The sequence below is a fragment of the Clarias gariepinus genome, chromosome 20, assembly GCF_024256425.1.
Source record: "Clarias gariepinus isolate MV-2021 ecotype Netherlands chromosome 20, CGAR_prim_01v2, whole genome shotgun sequence".
Lineage (NCBI taxonomy): Eukaryota > Metazoa > Chordata > Actinopteri > Siluriformes > Clariidae > Clarias > Clarias gariepinus.
The window spans coordinates 28,309,075-28,320,704 of NC_071119.1; the positions used below are offsets into that span (position 1 = coordinate 28,309,075).

The 11,630-nt window shown below is 43.1% G+C and overlaps 1 long non-coding RNA gene across 1 annotated transcript; it reads right to left on the reverse strand.

Moving 5' to 3' along the window:
* Window positions 1-3,319: 3,319 nt before the first annotated feature.
* On the reverse strand, window positions 3,320-4,288 carry LOC128508361 (uncharacterized). The gene is made up of 3 exons (XR_008355902.1): window positions 4,020-4,288; window positions 3,546-3,638; window positions 3,320-3,427 (listed from the first exon to the last, which is right to left on the reverse strand). It is a non-coding gene; the product is annotated as an uncharacterized LOC128508361 (long non-coding RNA).
* Window positions 4,289-11,630: the final 7,342 nt, after the last annotated feature.

Below are 11,630 nucleotides of genomic sequence, written 5' to 3' on the forward strand. Positions count from 1 at the left end.
GCTCACTAACACACACCTATCACAAGTAAAATTACCACTAACGACGGAGGAAGAATGTCTAAACATCCTGCACTCTACACACTGAACAAGCTGAATATTGGACATGATAACGTACCTGAGTCGGAGTTGTAGTTGTTTGGAGCTGAATTCCGTTTGTTGTTTTTAGAAAAAGAAACTCGCGCGTTCTCCAAAAAGCGCAGAAAAAGGCGAAGCCAAATAGTGTGAGATATAAAAACTAGTTGCTATTAATATTATTATTGTATAAATGAAAAAAAAGTATGTAATTTAAACGCTAACACAAACGCAAACTTTCGCGGCAACGATACGAAAACAGGAAGCTACGTCAGCAACCGTCAATGTCTCATAGAAATGTTAAATGGTTGCTAGTGTGTTAGAGTGTATGACAGTGTGTAGTAAAGGTTTGATATTATATACAGTGGGTTAATAACCCAAACTCTTATCCAGCATGACCCCCCCTGTGAGATCCATAAAGCCTTTTGGATTTTATTGTCTTGCATAGAGCCCTGAGTGAAGACACCCAACTGAACCATCACCTGAACTGGAGCGGGAGCTTCCTCTAACTCTCTTGTAGCTGAATGAACACACATTATGGGCTCCAACACTCCAACATCTAGTGGCAGGCAGGTCCGCTTGGTCTGGCTACATAATTAAGCATAGATATGTATCTAAAGTGAAATGAGAGACTGATAATTCCTCTGTGGTAAAGGACCAAGCACTCAACACTTATTACAAGTTGCATTATGGAATTGTGCAACAGATGGTATAATTTTGTTGTGGTTTTATCTCCTATTTAGTTTTTGATGTAATTTGCTATAATAAATATATTTTTTATTCATCCTAACAGACTGAAATTTATTTAACAGTAGTGGTAAGAATAATGTAATATATTAAATAATAGAGGCTACTGTATCTGTGTAGATTCACACACAATTCACATGAGTAATTCGCACACAATCTTACTTCGTTATGCTTCGAGAAGGCAGATGATTTATTGATTGAAAGTGTTATATTGGAACAGAATAATGTTAATGACTCCAGAAACTGAGGTAGAATTTAAACTCTTAGGGAAATTTCTTTTAAATAAATAACACTTACCAGTTAGACATAAAATAGCCAGTTTAAACATCCAGTCCATTGTCCTGGTTGAAAATAAGTCAATAAGTCAACTGTTATTAAACATACATATACTGTGTATATCTATCTATATGGTGTATGTATAGGGTGTGTATTTTTTATGATCTCACTAGGGATAAAATAAGGAAATCACTCACTTGTTTCCTTGGGTAGCAGGTGCGCAGTGTTCTCGTTCCTGTGCCAGTGTTAGAGTGTAAAATAAAGAACAGGTAAGTGGGCTTTTTAACTTAAAGACATACCACTGTGTTTTTCAAACGTATGCCAACCCCATTACTGTATGTCAAACAGGCCTAAAAGCCAATCACAGCTTGGCTGTTCGTTAATTAACCAAGGCAACTTGAAAAACAACATTTCTAACAAATGACATTTCATACTGCTTGGTTTAATTAAATACAGACGAATAAGTCACATGTTAGCATAAGATTAATAAAGTGATGTTAAACTAAATTATTTTAATTCTTCCAGGGGGTCTTCTGTAGTTCACACTGGACAATTAACAAAAAAAAACACTTAAAAAAATAAATAAAGATATGAGTAATGTGTTTTTCAGTGTATGAAAAATACTTTAATGTTCCAGCTTTAATTTGTGTTGAAAAAAGTGACAATCATGGTGACACTCAAAACAAAACCTAGTATTATGTATAATGTTAGCCTGTAAAAGCCTGCAAAAGCTAAGCTCTTGTTTTTATATACAGTTGCATAGATATAAATACAAATGGAGCTAAGATGTTTTGTAATAATAATAGTAAAAATAATAATAATAATAAAATAATAATAATAATAATAGTAATGTTGTTTTGGATGATGATGATGTTTATTTAAGATCAATTCATCAGAAGATTAATGAATATGATAATGTACTTATGGTACTTTCTAAAAGACCAACAGGAAGGCATACAAAGCAAGACTGTTCAAATCTGTTCTGGCCACAGGGTGAGACCACACTGTAGTGAAATCAGATTACATTAACTAAAACTCATAATCTATAAATAATCTCACTGGGTTATTTTACCTATTGAGGTTCAGGTTGAGGAACAAGTTTTCTTGTCACTTAATAACTCAAGCGATGTATACACCCTCACCATTTACTTTAACTGACTCTCTCACAAGTGAGTGCATGTCAACAGTCACTGCAGACTCAAGCAGACCCATCATGTTCATCGCCAGATACTTTTGTAATGTAAAATGTAGAGGAATAAATTGGTGGCCAAAATGATTAAGACAAAAATTTTATTTACTGACATTTATTGACATTCTAAAATATTTAAAATAATTTGGTACATACTCTGGTGTTGCTTATTCAATCCATGCATGCTCAATTGCTTTCTGAAGATCATGTACAGATGATGTACAGTAAATTTTGTGCAGGGGTGGTGTGGTGGAACTGCTGAAAACAGCATAAATACAAGTAATTCATACACTGGGTTAGAACAGAAGTAATAAAGGTTTTATTATAACTTCTGCAGAAGGATCAGAGTCTCATACAGTTATTCAATAGCAACTATAATTTGTTTCTCGACTTTGTCTTTCAATGTTTCATCAGACTGGTTTAAAGCTTTTATAGTCTATGTGGCACAACTACAGTACCATAAAGATCAGTTAATAAATACATTATTTAAATAGATTTTTTTTCCATTACAATATCCCCCTTTTGTCATTCTATGACAACTTTTTACATTTAATAAATATATTTTAATATTACCCCAGTGGGCACAAACTCGTGGAAACCACGTAAAGAAGACGTGTTTTCACCACGTGGAAAAGCCGGGTAATTTAGGCGTAAAAGGCAAGTCCAATTCCATGTGGATTTGACACATGGAATCCACGTGTTTTTTACCACTTGGAAAAGACATGGATATAAGCCCATGGAAAATACGTGTTGTGTTCAACGTAAATTCTGCAAAGTTTAAAATGTCTACAACATCAAGTGTAAAGCAGACACAAATTACATAAAAGTTGTAATAACCAATAATTTATTCATATTTCAAAACAAACAATACAAAATGCACATAAAAACTGGGTGTAGTGCATAATACTAAAATACCATAAAAATGTGAATACTAAAAGACTAATTAAACCAACAAAACATCTAAGAGAAGATAGAAAACTGTCTCAAACAGCAAAAGAAACAAAATTTTAAAAACATTAACTTAACACTTAATAAATGACACTGCATCCAGCCTTTCTTTCCTCTTAGGTGCAGTTCGTAACTGATTGGCAATGGTGCTGAGGGCAAAGGCTTCTGTAACATCATGCGCCTTTACTACACTGTCTGTCAAAGGACAAAAATGTTTAGTATAATTTAGATGCATGGACTGCAATTTATCAATACAATCATTGTTTTAATATAAAAAAAAGACACGACCACAAGGCACTATTCAATTACTTACCAGTTATTAATTTGCACAGCGCTGTCAAATGATGTTTTATCCCCTCGTGATCCCTTCATGTTTAGTTGAAACATAAGTGAATTGGTAAGGAATCTAAAAGAAAACAAACTTATCTATTTATCTTCAAAGAAATAAATGGGTAGAGTAACCACATAAGTTACACTGAAAAGTTCCTTCTCCCATTCTTAGAAATTCAATGGAACATATTCTGCAAGTAAATGTTAGTGTTCACTGTCAGAACTCCTCAGTGCATATAATATATTATACATGGTGATGGTGCTGCATTTATGACAAATTATACCTGTTCATCAAATACTAGCCTGTTTTTATGATTTTTGACAAATTAACGTTTGCAATTGCCTGTTATGCTTCGAAGCCTACGTTAGCTACATACATAGATTCACAATCAAGCTAACCGCGTCGGTTAGAACCTACACTAACTGCCACAGAACATACTAGAATATTACTGCTTACCTCAGTGCTCACCCTGTAACATCACACACAAATGTTCTCTGTATGAAACACGATTGCCACGGGTACTTTGTAACTTCAACAGACCACAAATTTAAACAAATTTCGAAGTTTCTAATTTCTTTTTATTAGCTATAAATGTTTCGCGCTTCCACTTAAAAAAACGGGATCCAGGAAAGGCTGATCACTGCGCATGCTCAGTACCACTCGCTAGACTGCAAAGTCACTCTGCGCAGCGACGCCTATGTGTCGCCTCTGATAGCACATCGGTGTTCTAAACTTCTTTTTAGTTTGCAAATCCAGTGTACGTTGTAGTCAGGTGTGGCATTTAGGCGATCAGTAACACATTTTGAAAATGCCATTTTAGAACACATTTTGGCTCATGTGTTCAACTTTAGAACACATTGGACGCGTCATATGCGTCATATGCGTCATTTTATTTTAGAGTGTGTTTAATTTTAATTAATGATTGTCACATTTATGTAAAAACATACAAAATATGCATTCAAAATTAGATCAAGCAACCATCAATAGGTGGTACGAAAATATTTTCCACGTGATATCCACGTGGAAATGCACGAAGAATAATGTAGAACTAAAACTCCATGTGGATTCCACATTAATTTAGAACAGGTTTTCCACGTGCCTAAAACCACGTGGAATCAACGTGGATATCAGGTGAAAATTGGTGGATCCACCACTTCACCAAATATCCACCAGAAATCCATGTGGATTACATGTGTTGTGCCCGCTGGGACACTTTTACAAATTTCAAGACTGCACTTAATTCTAAATAGTAATGCTGTATATTAGGTAAATTCATTAGACATTGTCTCTGTACCTAATAATCTAATGTATACAGAAGACATAAAAATACTAAGGCATGAAAAAAGTGCATCATGCTTAAACTATTTACATGCTTTATAACTTTCTGAGAATTTAAATAGGATAAAATAAATTTTATCTCTGTGTTATAATCTAAGTCATTATTATAATAATTGTCACCTGGTGTTTTAGGCCAGTCAGGAGTCGGGTTTTCAAGTCAAGTCGAGTCAAGTCGCTTTTATTGTCACATTACGTTATTGGTACACTGGTACAGTACACGTGAGTGAAATTCTTATGTGCAAGCTACACAAGCAATAGTGGTGTACAATTATAAGAATAAATATACATATGGATAATACAGTAGTATAAATATTGTGCAAGTGTTATTAAAAAAAAAAAAAAGTGAGTATAAGTATACACATATACACATACAGAATATACACACATATACACGTCTATATATATACAGTGGTGTGAAAAACTATTTGCCCCCTTCCTGATTTCTGTCATGAATGGGGTGTTGTGGCAGGTGTTGAACGCCGTGGGCGGAAGGAGCAGGCATAGAGGCAGAGGGGTGGTGTAACCAAAAAAAGAGTCTTTTTAATAATGAGTAAACAAAGTATAAATAAAGATACAAAGGAACAAACAAACTCAAACCATACTTAACTTTGTGCTAACAGGGGCTCTCTGGCAAGACACAGACAGGGGAACAAACACACGTCCTGTGGCGAGACACAGGCAGGAGGAGACACAAAACACGTCCTGTGGCGAGACACAGGCAGGGGGACAAACACATAACTGGACACAAACGAGGCGTGGAGCTGAAACTGGACACTAGAGAAGAACGGGAGACACTAGAGAAGAACGGGAGACACTAGAGAAGAACGGGAGACACGTAAAGACTAGAGACAAGAGAGGGACGGGACAAGGGCTAAAGACATGGCAATCAGCTAGGCATGGCTTTTAGCTAAACATGGTTAAGCTAAGCTTAACCATGGCAGTCAGCTACACATACACCTAGCTAAGCATGTCTTTAGCCCCAACATGCACTAAGCTATACTTACCTAATAGCTTAAACACACTAGGGAATAGGGGCACAGAAACACAGACAAAGGATACCCAGTGGCTAGGCGAGGCAGCCCTCCAAGACTAAGCGAGGCGGCACTCACAAGCTAGTCGTTACTCCCCAGCCAGGAGGGACAGCACTCTAAAACTAGGCGCACTGGGACAATAGGGGGAGAGGAAACACAGGACAAGGGATACCCAGTGGCTAGGCTAGGGGACACTCAAAGGCTAGGCTAGGGGACACTCAAAGGCTAGGCTAGGGGACACTCAAAGGCTAGGCTAGGGGACACTCAAAGGCTAGGCTCACTGGGCAACTAGGGAGGTAGGAAACACAGGACAGCTAGAGACACAGAGGGGCTATGGCTAGAAGCATGCTAGTACTGTAACTGTACTATAAACTCAACATAGCATTTAGCTAATCATGCTCCTAGCCACACACACACCTAACTGCTTACCTGCTCTAGCTAACCACAAGAACACAGGAGGACAGGACTGAATCAGCTCCACAAACACAGACACACAAAACATACACAGAGACATTGCCAATAAGAGAGCCCAAGTCAACACAACTAAAATCAAAGTACAAATTAAACAGATAACAAAACAAACCAAAATGCCCACATAACTGACAGTGGTATTACCAAAAATGCTCGACCCAGTTTCCCAGTCTAAACAGCTATTTATAGATTGATTGATGGCTACCTCGGTTCAGGTGTGCACTGCATCACCTGACCGAGGTGCCTGCTGGGAAACTGAGTCGGCCAACAAAAACTACAAAATAAAAACAGTGACCTCTAGTGGAGGACCCTTACAGTTCCTCCCCCCCTTAAAACGCTCCTCCGGAGCGCTATTGGTGGTCCCAAGGCACTTCCCTGGTGTCCCCTTACCCGACCCCGACGGGCTAGCTCCCGTAGTCAACTGTGTGGCGGAGGCAGCACCGGATCGCTGTTGTAGGCCGGGCGGAGGGGGCAGCACTGTATTGCTCTGAGAAGTAGAGCCCCTGAAGACAGTGCTGTGTTGTCCCCCAATCCGGGCGGCCGATGCAGTACTGGCTTTTCCTCCGCCGTGCAGCGGTGGGTGCCCGACATCGAAGCCGGGTGCTGGACGCTGTGCTGGGGTGTCGCTCCAAAGGCGGTGAGCCTTGAATAAGGGCTACTGGACGAAGGTGGGGGCCTCCACATGAGGCCTGCTGGTGTTGCTGGGACCCCGTGAGGCGCTCGACGACGCTGCAGCCGGGACCTCCCCGTGAGGCGCTCGCCGACGCTACAGCCGGGACCGCCCCGTGAGGCGCTCGCCGACGCTGCAGCCGGGACCGCCCCGTGAGGCGCTCGCCGACGCTGCAGCCGGGACCGCCCCGTGAGGCGCTCGCCGACGCTGCAGCCGGGACCGCCCCGTGAGGCGCTCGCCGACGCTGCAGCCGGGACCGCCCCGTGAGGCGCTCGCCGACGCTGCAGCCGGGACCGCCCCGTGAGGCGCTCGCCGACGCTGCAGCCGGGACCGCCCCGTGAGGCGCTCGCCGACGCTGCAGCCGGGACCGCCCCGTGAGGCGCTCGCCGACGCTGCAGCCGGGACCGCCCCGTGAGGCGCTCGCCGACGCTGCAGCCGGGACCGCCCCGTGAGGCGCTCGCCGACGCTGCAGCCGGGACCGCCCCGTGAGGCGCTCGCCGACGCTGCAGCCGGGACCGCCCCGTGAGGCCTGAAGGGTGCTGCAGCCGTGGCCTCCACGTGAGGCCTGAAGGGTGCTGCAGCCGTGGCCTCCACGTGAGGCCTGAAGGGTGCTGCAGCCGTGGCCTCCACGTGAGGCCTGAAGGGTGCTGCAGCCGTGGCCTCCACGTGAGGCCTGAAGGGTGCTGCAGCCGTGGCCTCCACGTGAGGCCTGAAGGGTGCTGCAGCCGTGGCCTCCACGTGAGGCCTGAAGGGTGCTGCAGCCGTGGCCTCCACGTGAGGCTGAAGGGTGCTGCAGCTGTGGCCTCCACGTGAGGCTGCCGCTTTAGTCCCAGCCCCCTCTGCTATGCCTTGGTGGGTCGAGCATTCTGTCACGATCTGGGTGTATTGGCAGGTGTTGAACGCCGTGGGCGGAAAGGAGCAGGCATAGAGGCAGAGGGGTGGTGTAACCAAAAAAGAGTCTTTTTAATAATAATTAAACAAAATATAAATAAAGATACAAACAAAGAAACAAACAAACTTAAACGATACTTAACTTTGTGCTAACAGGGGCTCTCTGGCAAGACACAGACAGGGGAACAAACACACGTCCTGTGGCGAGACACAGGCAGGAGGAGACACAAAACACGTCCTGTGGCGAGACACAGGCAGGGGGAGACACAAAACACGTCCTGTGGCGAGACACAGGCAGGGGGAGACACAAAACACGTCCTGTGGCGAGACACAGGCAGGGGGACAAACACATAACTGGACACAAACGAGGCGTGGAGCTGAAACTGGACACTAGAGAAGAACGGGAGACACTAGAGAAGAACGGGAGACACTAGAGAAGAACGGGAGACACTAGAGAAGAACGGGAGACACTAGAGAAGAACGGGAGACACTAGAGAAGAACGGGAGACACGTAAAGACTAGAGACAAGAGAGGGACGGGACAAGGGCTAAAGACATGGCAATCAGCTAGGCATGGCTTTTAGCTAAACATGGTTAAGCTAAGCTTAACCATGGCAGTCAGCTACACATACACCTAGCTAAGCATGTCTTTAGCCCCAACATGCACTAAGCTATACTTACCTAATAGCTTAAACACACTAGGGAATAGGGTCACAGAAACACAGACAAAGGATACCCAGTGGCTAGGCGAGGCAGCCCTCCAAGACTAAGCGAGGCGGCACTCACAAGCTAGTCGTTACTCCCCAGCCAGGAGGGACAGCACTCTAAAACTAGGCGCACTGGGACAATAGGGGGAGAGGAAACACAGGACAAGGGATACCCAGTGGCTAGGCTAGGGGACACTCAAAGGCTAGGCTAGGGGACACTCAAAGGCTAGGCTAGGGGACACTCAAAGGCTAGGCTAGGGGACACTCAAAGGCTAGGCTAGGGGACACTCAAAGGCTAGGGGACACTCAAAGGCTAGGCTCACTGGGCAACTAGGGAGGTAGGAAACACAGGACAGCTAGAGACACAGAGGGGCTATGGCTAGAAGCATGCTAGTACTGTAACTGTACTATAAACTCAACATAGCATTTAGCTAATCATGCTCCTAGCCACACACACACCTAACTGCTTACCTGCTCTAGCTAACCACAAGAACACAGGAGGACAGGACTGAATCAGCTCCACAAACACAGACACACAAAACATACACAGAGACATTGCCAATAAGAGAGCCCAAGTCAACACAACTAAAATCAAAGTTCAAATTAAACAGATAACAAAACAAACCAAAATGCCCACATAACTGACAGTGGTATTACCAAAAATGATCGACCCAGTTTCCCAGTCTAAACAGCTATTTATAGATTGATTGATGGCTACCTCGGTTCAGGTGTGCACTGCATCACCTGACCGAGGTGCCTGCTGGAAAACTGAGTCGGCCAACAAAAACTACAAAATAAAAACAGTGACCTCTAGTGGAGGACCCTTACAATTTCTTATTCTTTTGCATGTTTGTCACACTTAAATGTTTCTGATCATCAAACACATTTAACTATTAGTCAAAGATAACACAAGTAAACACAAAATGCAGTTTTTAAATGATGGTTTTTATTATTGAGGGAGAAAAAAAATCCAAACTTACATGGCCCTGTGTGAAAAAGTAATTGCCCCCTGAACCTAATAACTGGTTGGGCCACCCTTAGCAGCAATAACTGCAATCAAGTGTTTGCGATAACTTGCAACGAGTCTTTTACAGCGCTCTGGAGGAATTTTGGCCCACTCATCTTTGCAGAATTGTTGTAATTCAGCTTTATTTGAGAGTTTTCTAGCATGAACCGCCTTTTTAAGGTCATGCCACAACATCTCAATAGGATTCAGGTCAGGACTTTGACTGGGCCACTCCAAAGTCTTCATTTTGTTTTTCTTCAGCCATTCAGATGTGGATTTGCTGGTGTGTTTTGGGTCATTGTCCTGCTGCAGCACCCAAGATCGCTTCAGCTTGAGTTGACGAACAGATGGCTGGACATTCTCCTTCAGGATTTTTTGGTAGACAGTAGAATTCATGGTTCCATCTATCACAGCAAGCCTTCCAGGTCCTGAAGCAGCAAAACAACCCCAGACCATCACACTACCACCCCCATATTTTACTGTTGGTATGGTGTTCTTTTTCTGAAATGCTGTGTTACTTTTACGCCAGATGTAACGGGACACGCACCTTCCAAAAAGTTCAACTTTTGTCTCGTCGGCCCACAAGGTATTTTCCCAAAAGTCTTGGCAATCATTGAGATGTTTTTTAGCAAAATTGAGACGAGCCTTGATGTTCTTTTTGCTTAAGTGGTTTGCGCCTTGGAAATCTGCCATGCAGGCCGTTTTTGCCCAGTCTCTTTCTTATGGTGGAGTCGTGAACACTGACCTTAATTGAGGCAAGTGAGGCCTGCAGTTCTTTAGTTGTTGTCCTGGGGTCTTTTGTGGCCTCTCGGATGAGTTGTCTCTGCGCTCTTGGGGTAATTTTGGTCGGCTGGCCACTCCTGGGAAGGTTCACCACTGTTCCATGTTTTTGCCATTTGTGGATGATGGCTCTCACTGTGGTTCGCTGGAGTCCCAAGGCTTTGGAAATGGCTTTATAACCTTTACCAGCCTGATAGATCTCAATTACTTTTGTTCTCATTTTTTTCTGAACTTCTTTGGATCTTGGCATAATGTCTAGCTTTTGAGGTGCTTTTGGTCTACTTCTCTGTGTCAGGTAGCTCCTATTTAAGTGATTTTTTGATTGAAACAGGTGTGGCAGTAATCAGGCCTGGGGGTGACTACCGAAATTGAACTCGGGTGTGATAAACCACAGTTAAGTTATTTTTTAACAAGGGGGGGCAATTACTTTTTCACACAGGGCCATGTAGATTTGGAGTTTTTTTTCTCCCTTAATAACATAATCTTCATTTAAAAACTGCATTTTGTGTTCAATTATGTTATCTTTGACTAATAGTTAACGGTTTTTGATGAGCAGAAACATTTAAGTGTGACAAACATGCAAAAGAATAAGAAATCAGGAAGGGGGCAAATAGTTTTTCACACCACTGTATGTACATACATATACATACATATATATACATATATCTACATATGCACATACACACATATGCATACATGTATATACCCATACACACACGATTGTGGGAGTGTGTCTACGTGTGTATAATGTATAAGGAATGTCCGCAATGAATGTTGTGCAAAAAGGCAATTATGTGCAGTATGGAGTGCATAAAGTGGCTTAGTGACTATAAAGTGACAGTGTGAAAGTGACAGTGTAGTGTCAGTAGAGACCTATTGGTCAGTGTTCAGTAGTCTGATGGCCTGATGATAGAAGCTGTCCCTCAGCCTGCTGGTTCGGGACTGGATGCTTTCATACCCCCTGCCTGACGGGAGCAGTTTAAATAGGTGGTTACTGGGGTGACTGGAGTCTTTGATGATCCTCCTCGCTTTCCTCAGGCACCGCTTCCTGTAGATGTCCTGGAGGGAGGGAACCTCACCTCAATTCATCTTTTCGGAACACCGCACCACTCTCTGCAGAGCTTTGCGGTTGTAGGCAGTGCTGTTGCCGTACCAGGTCGTGATGGATCCAGTG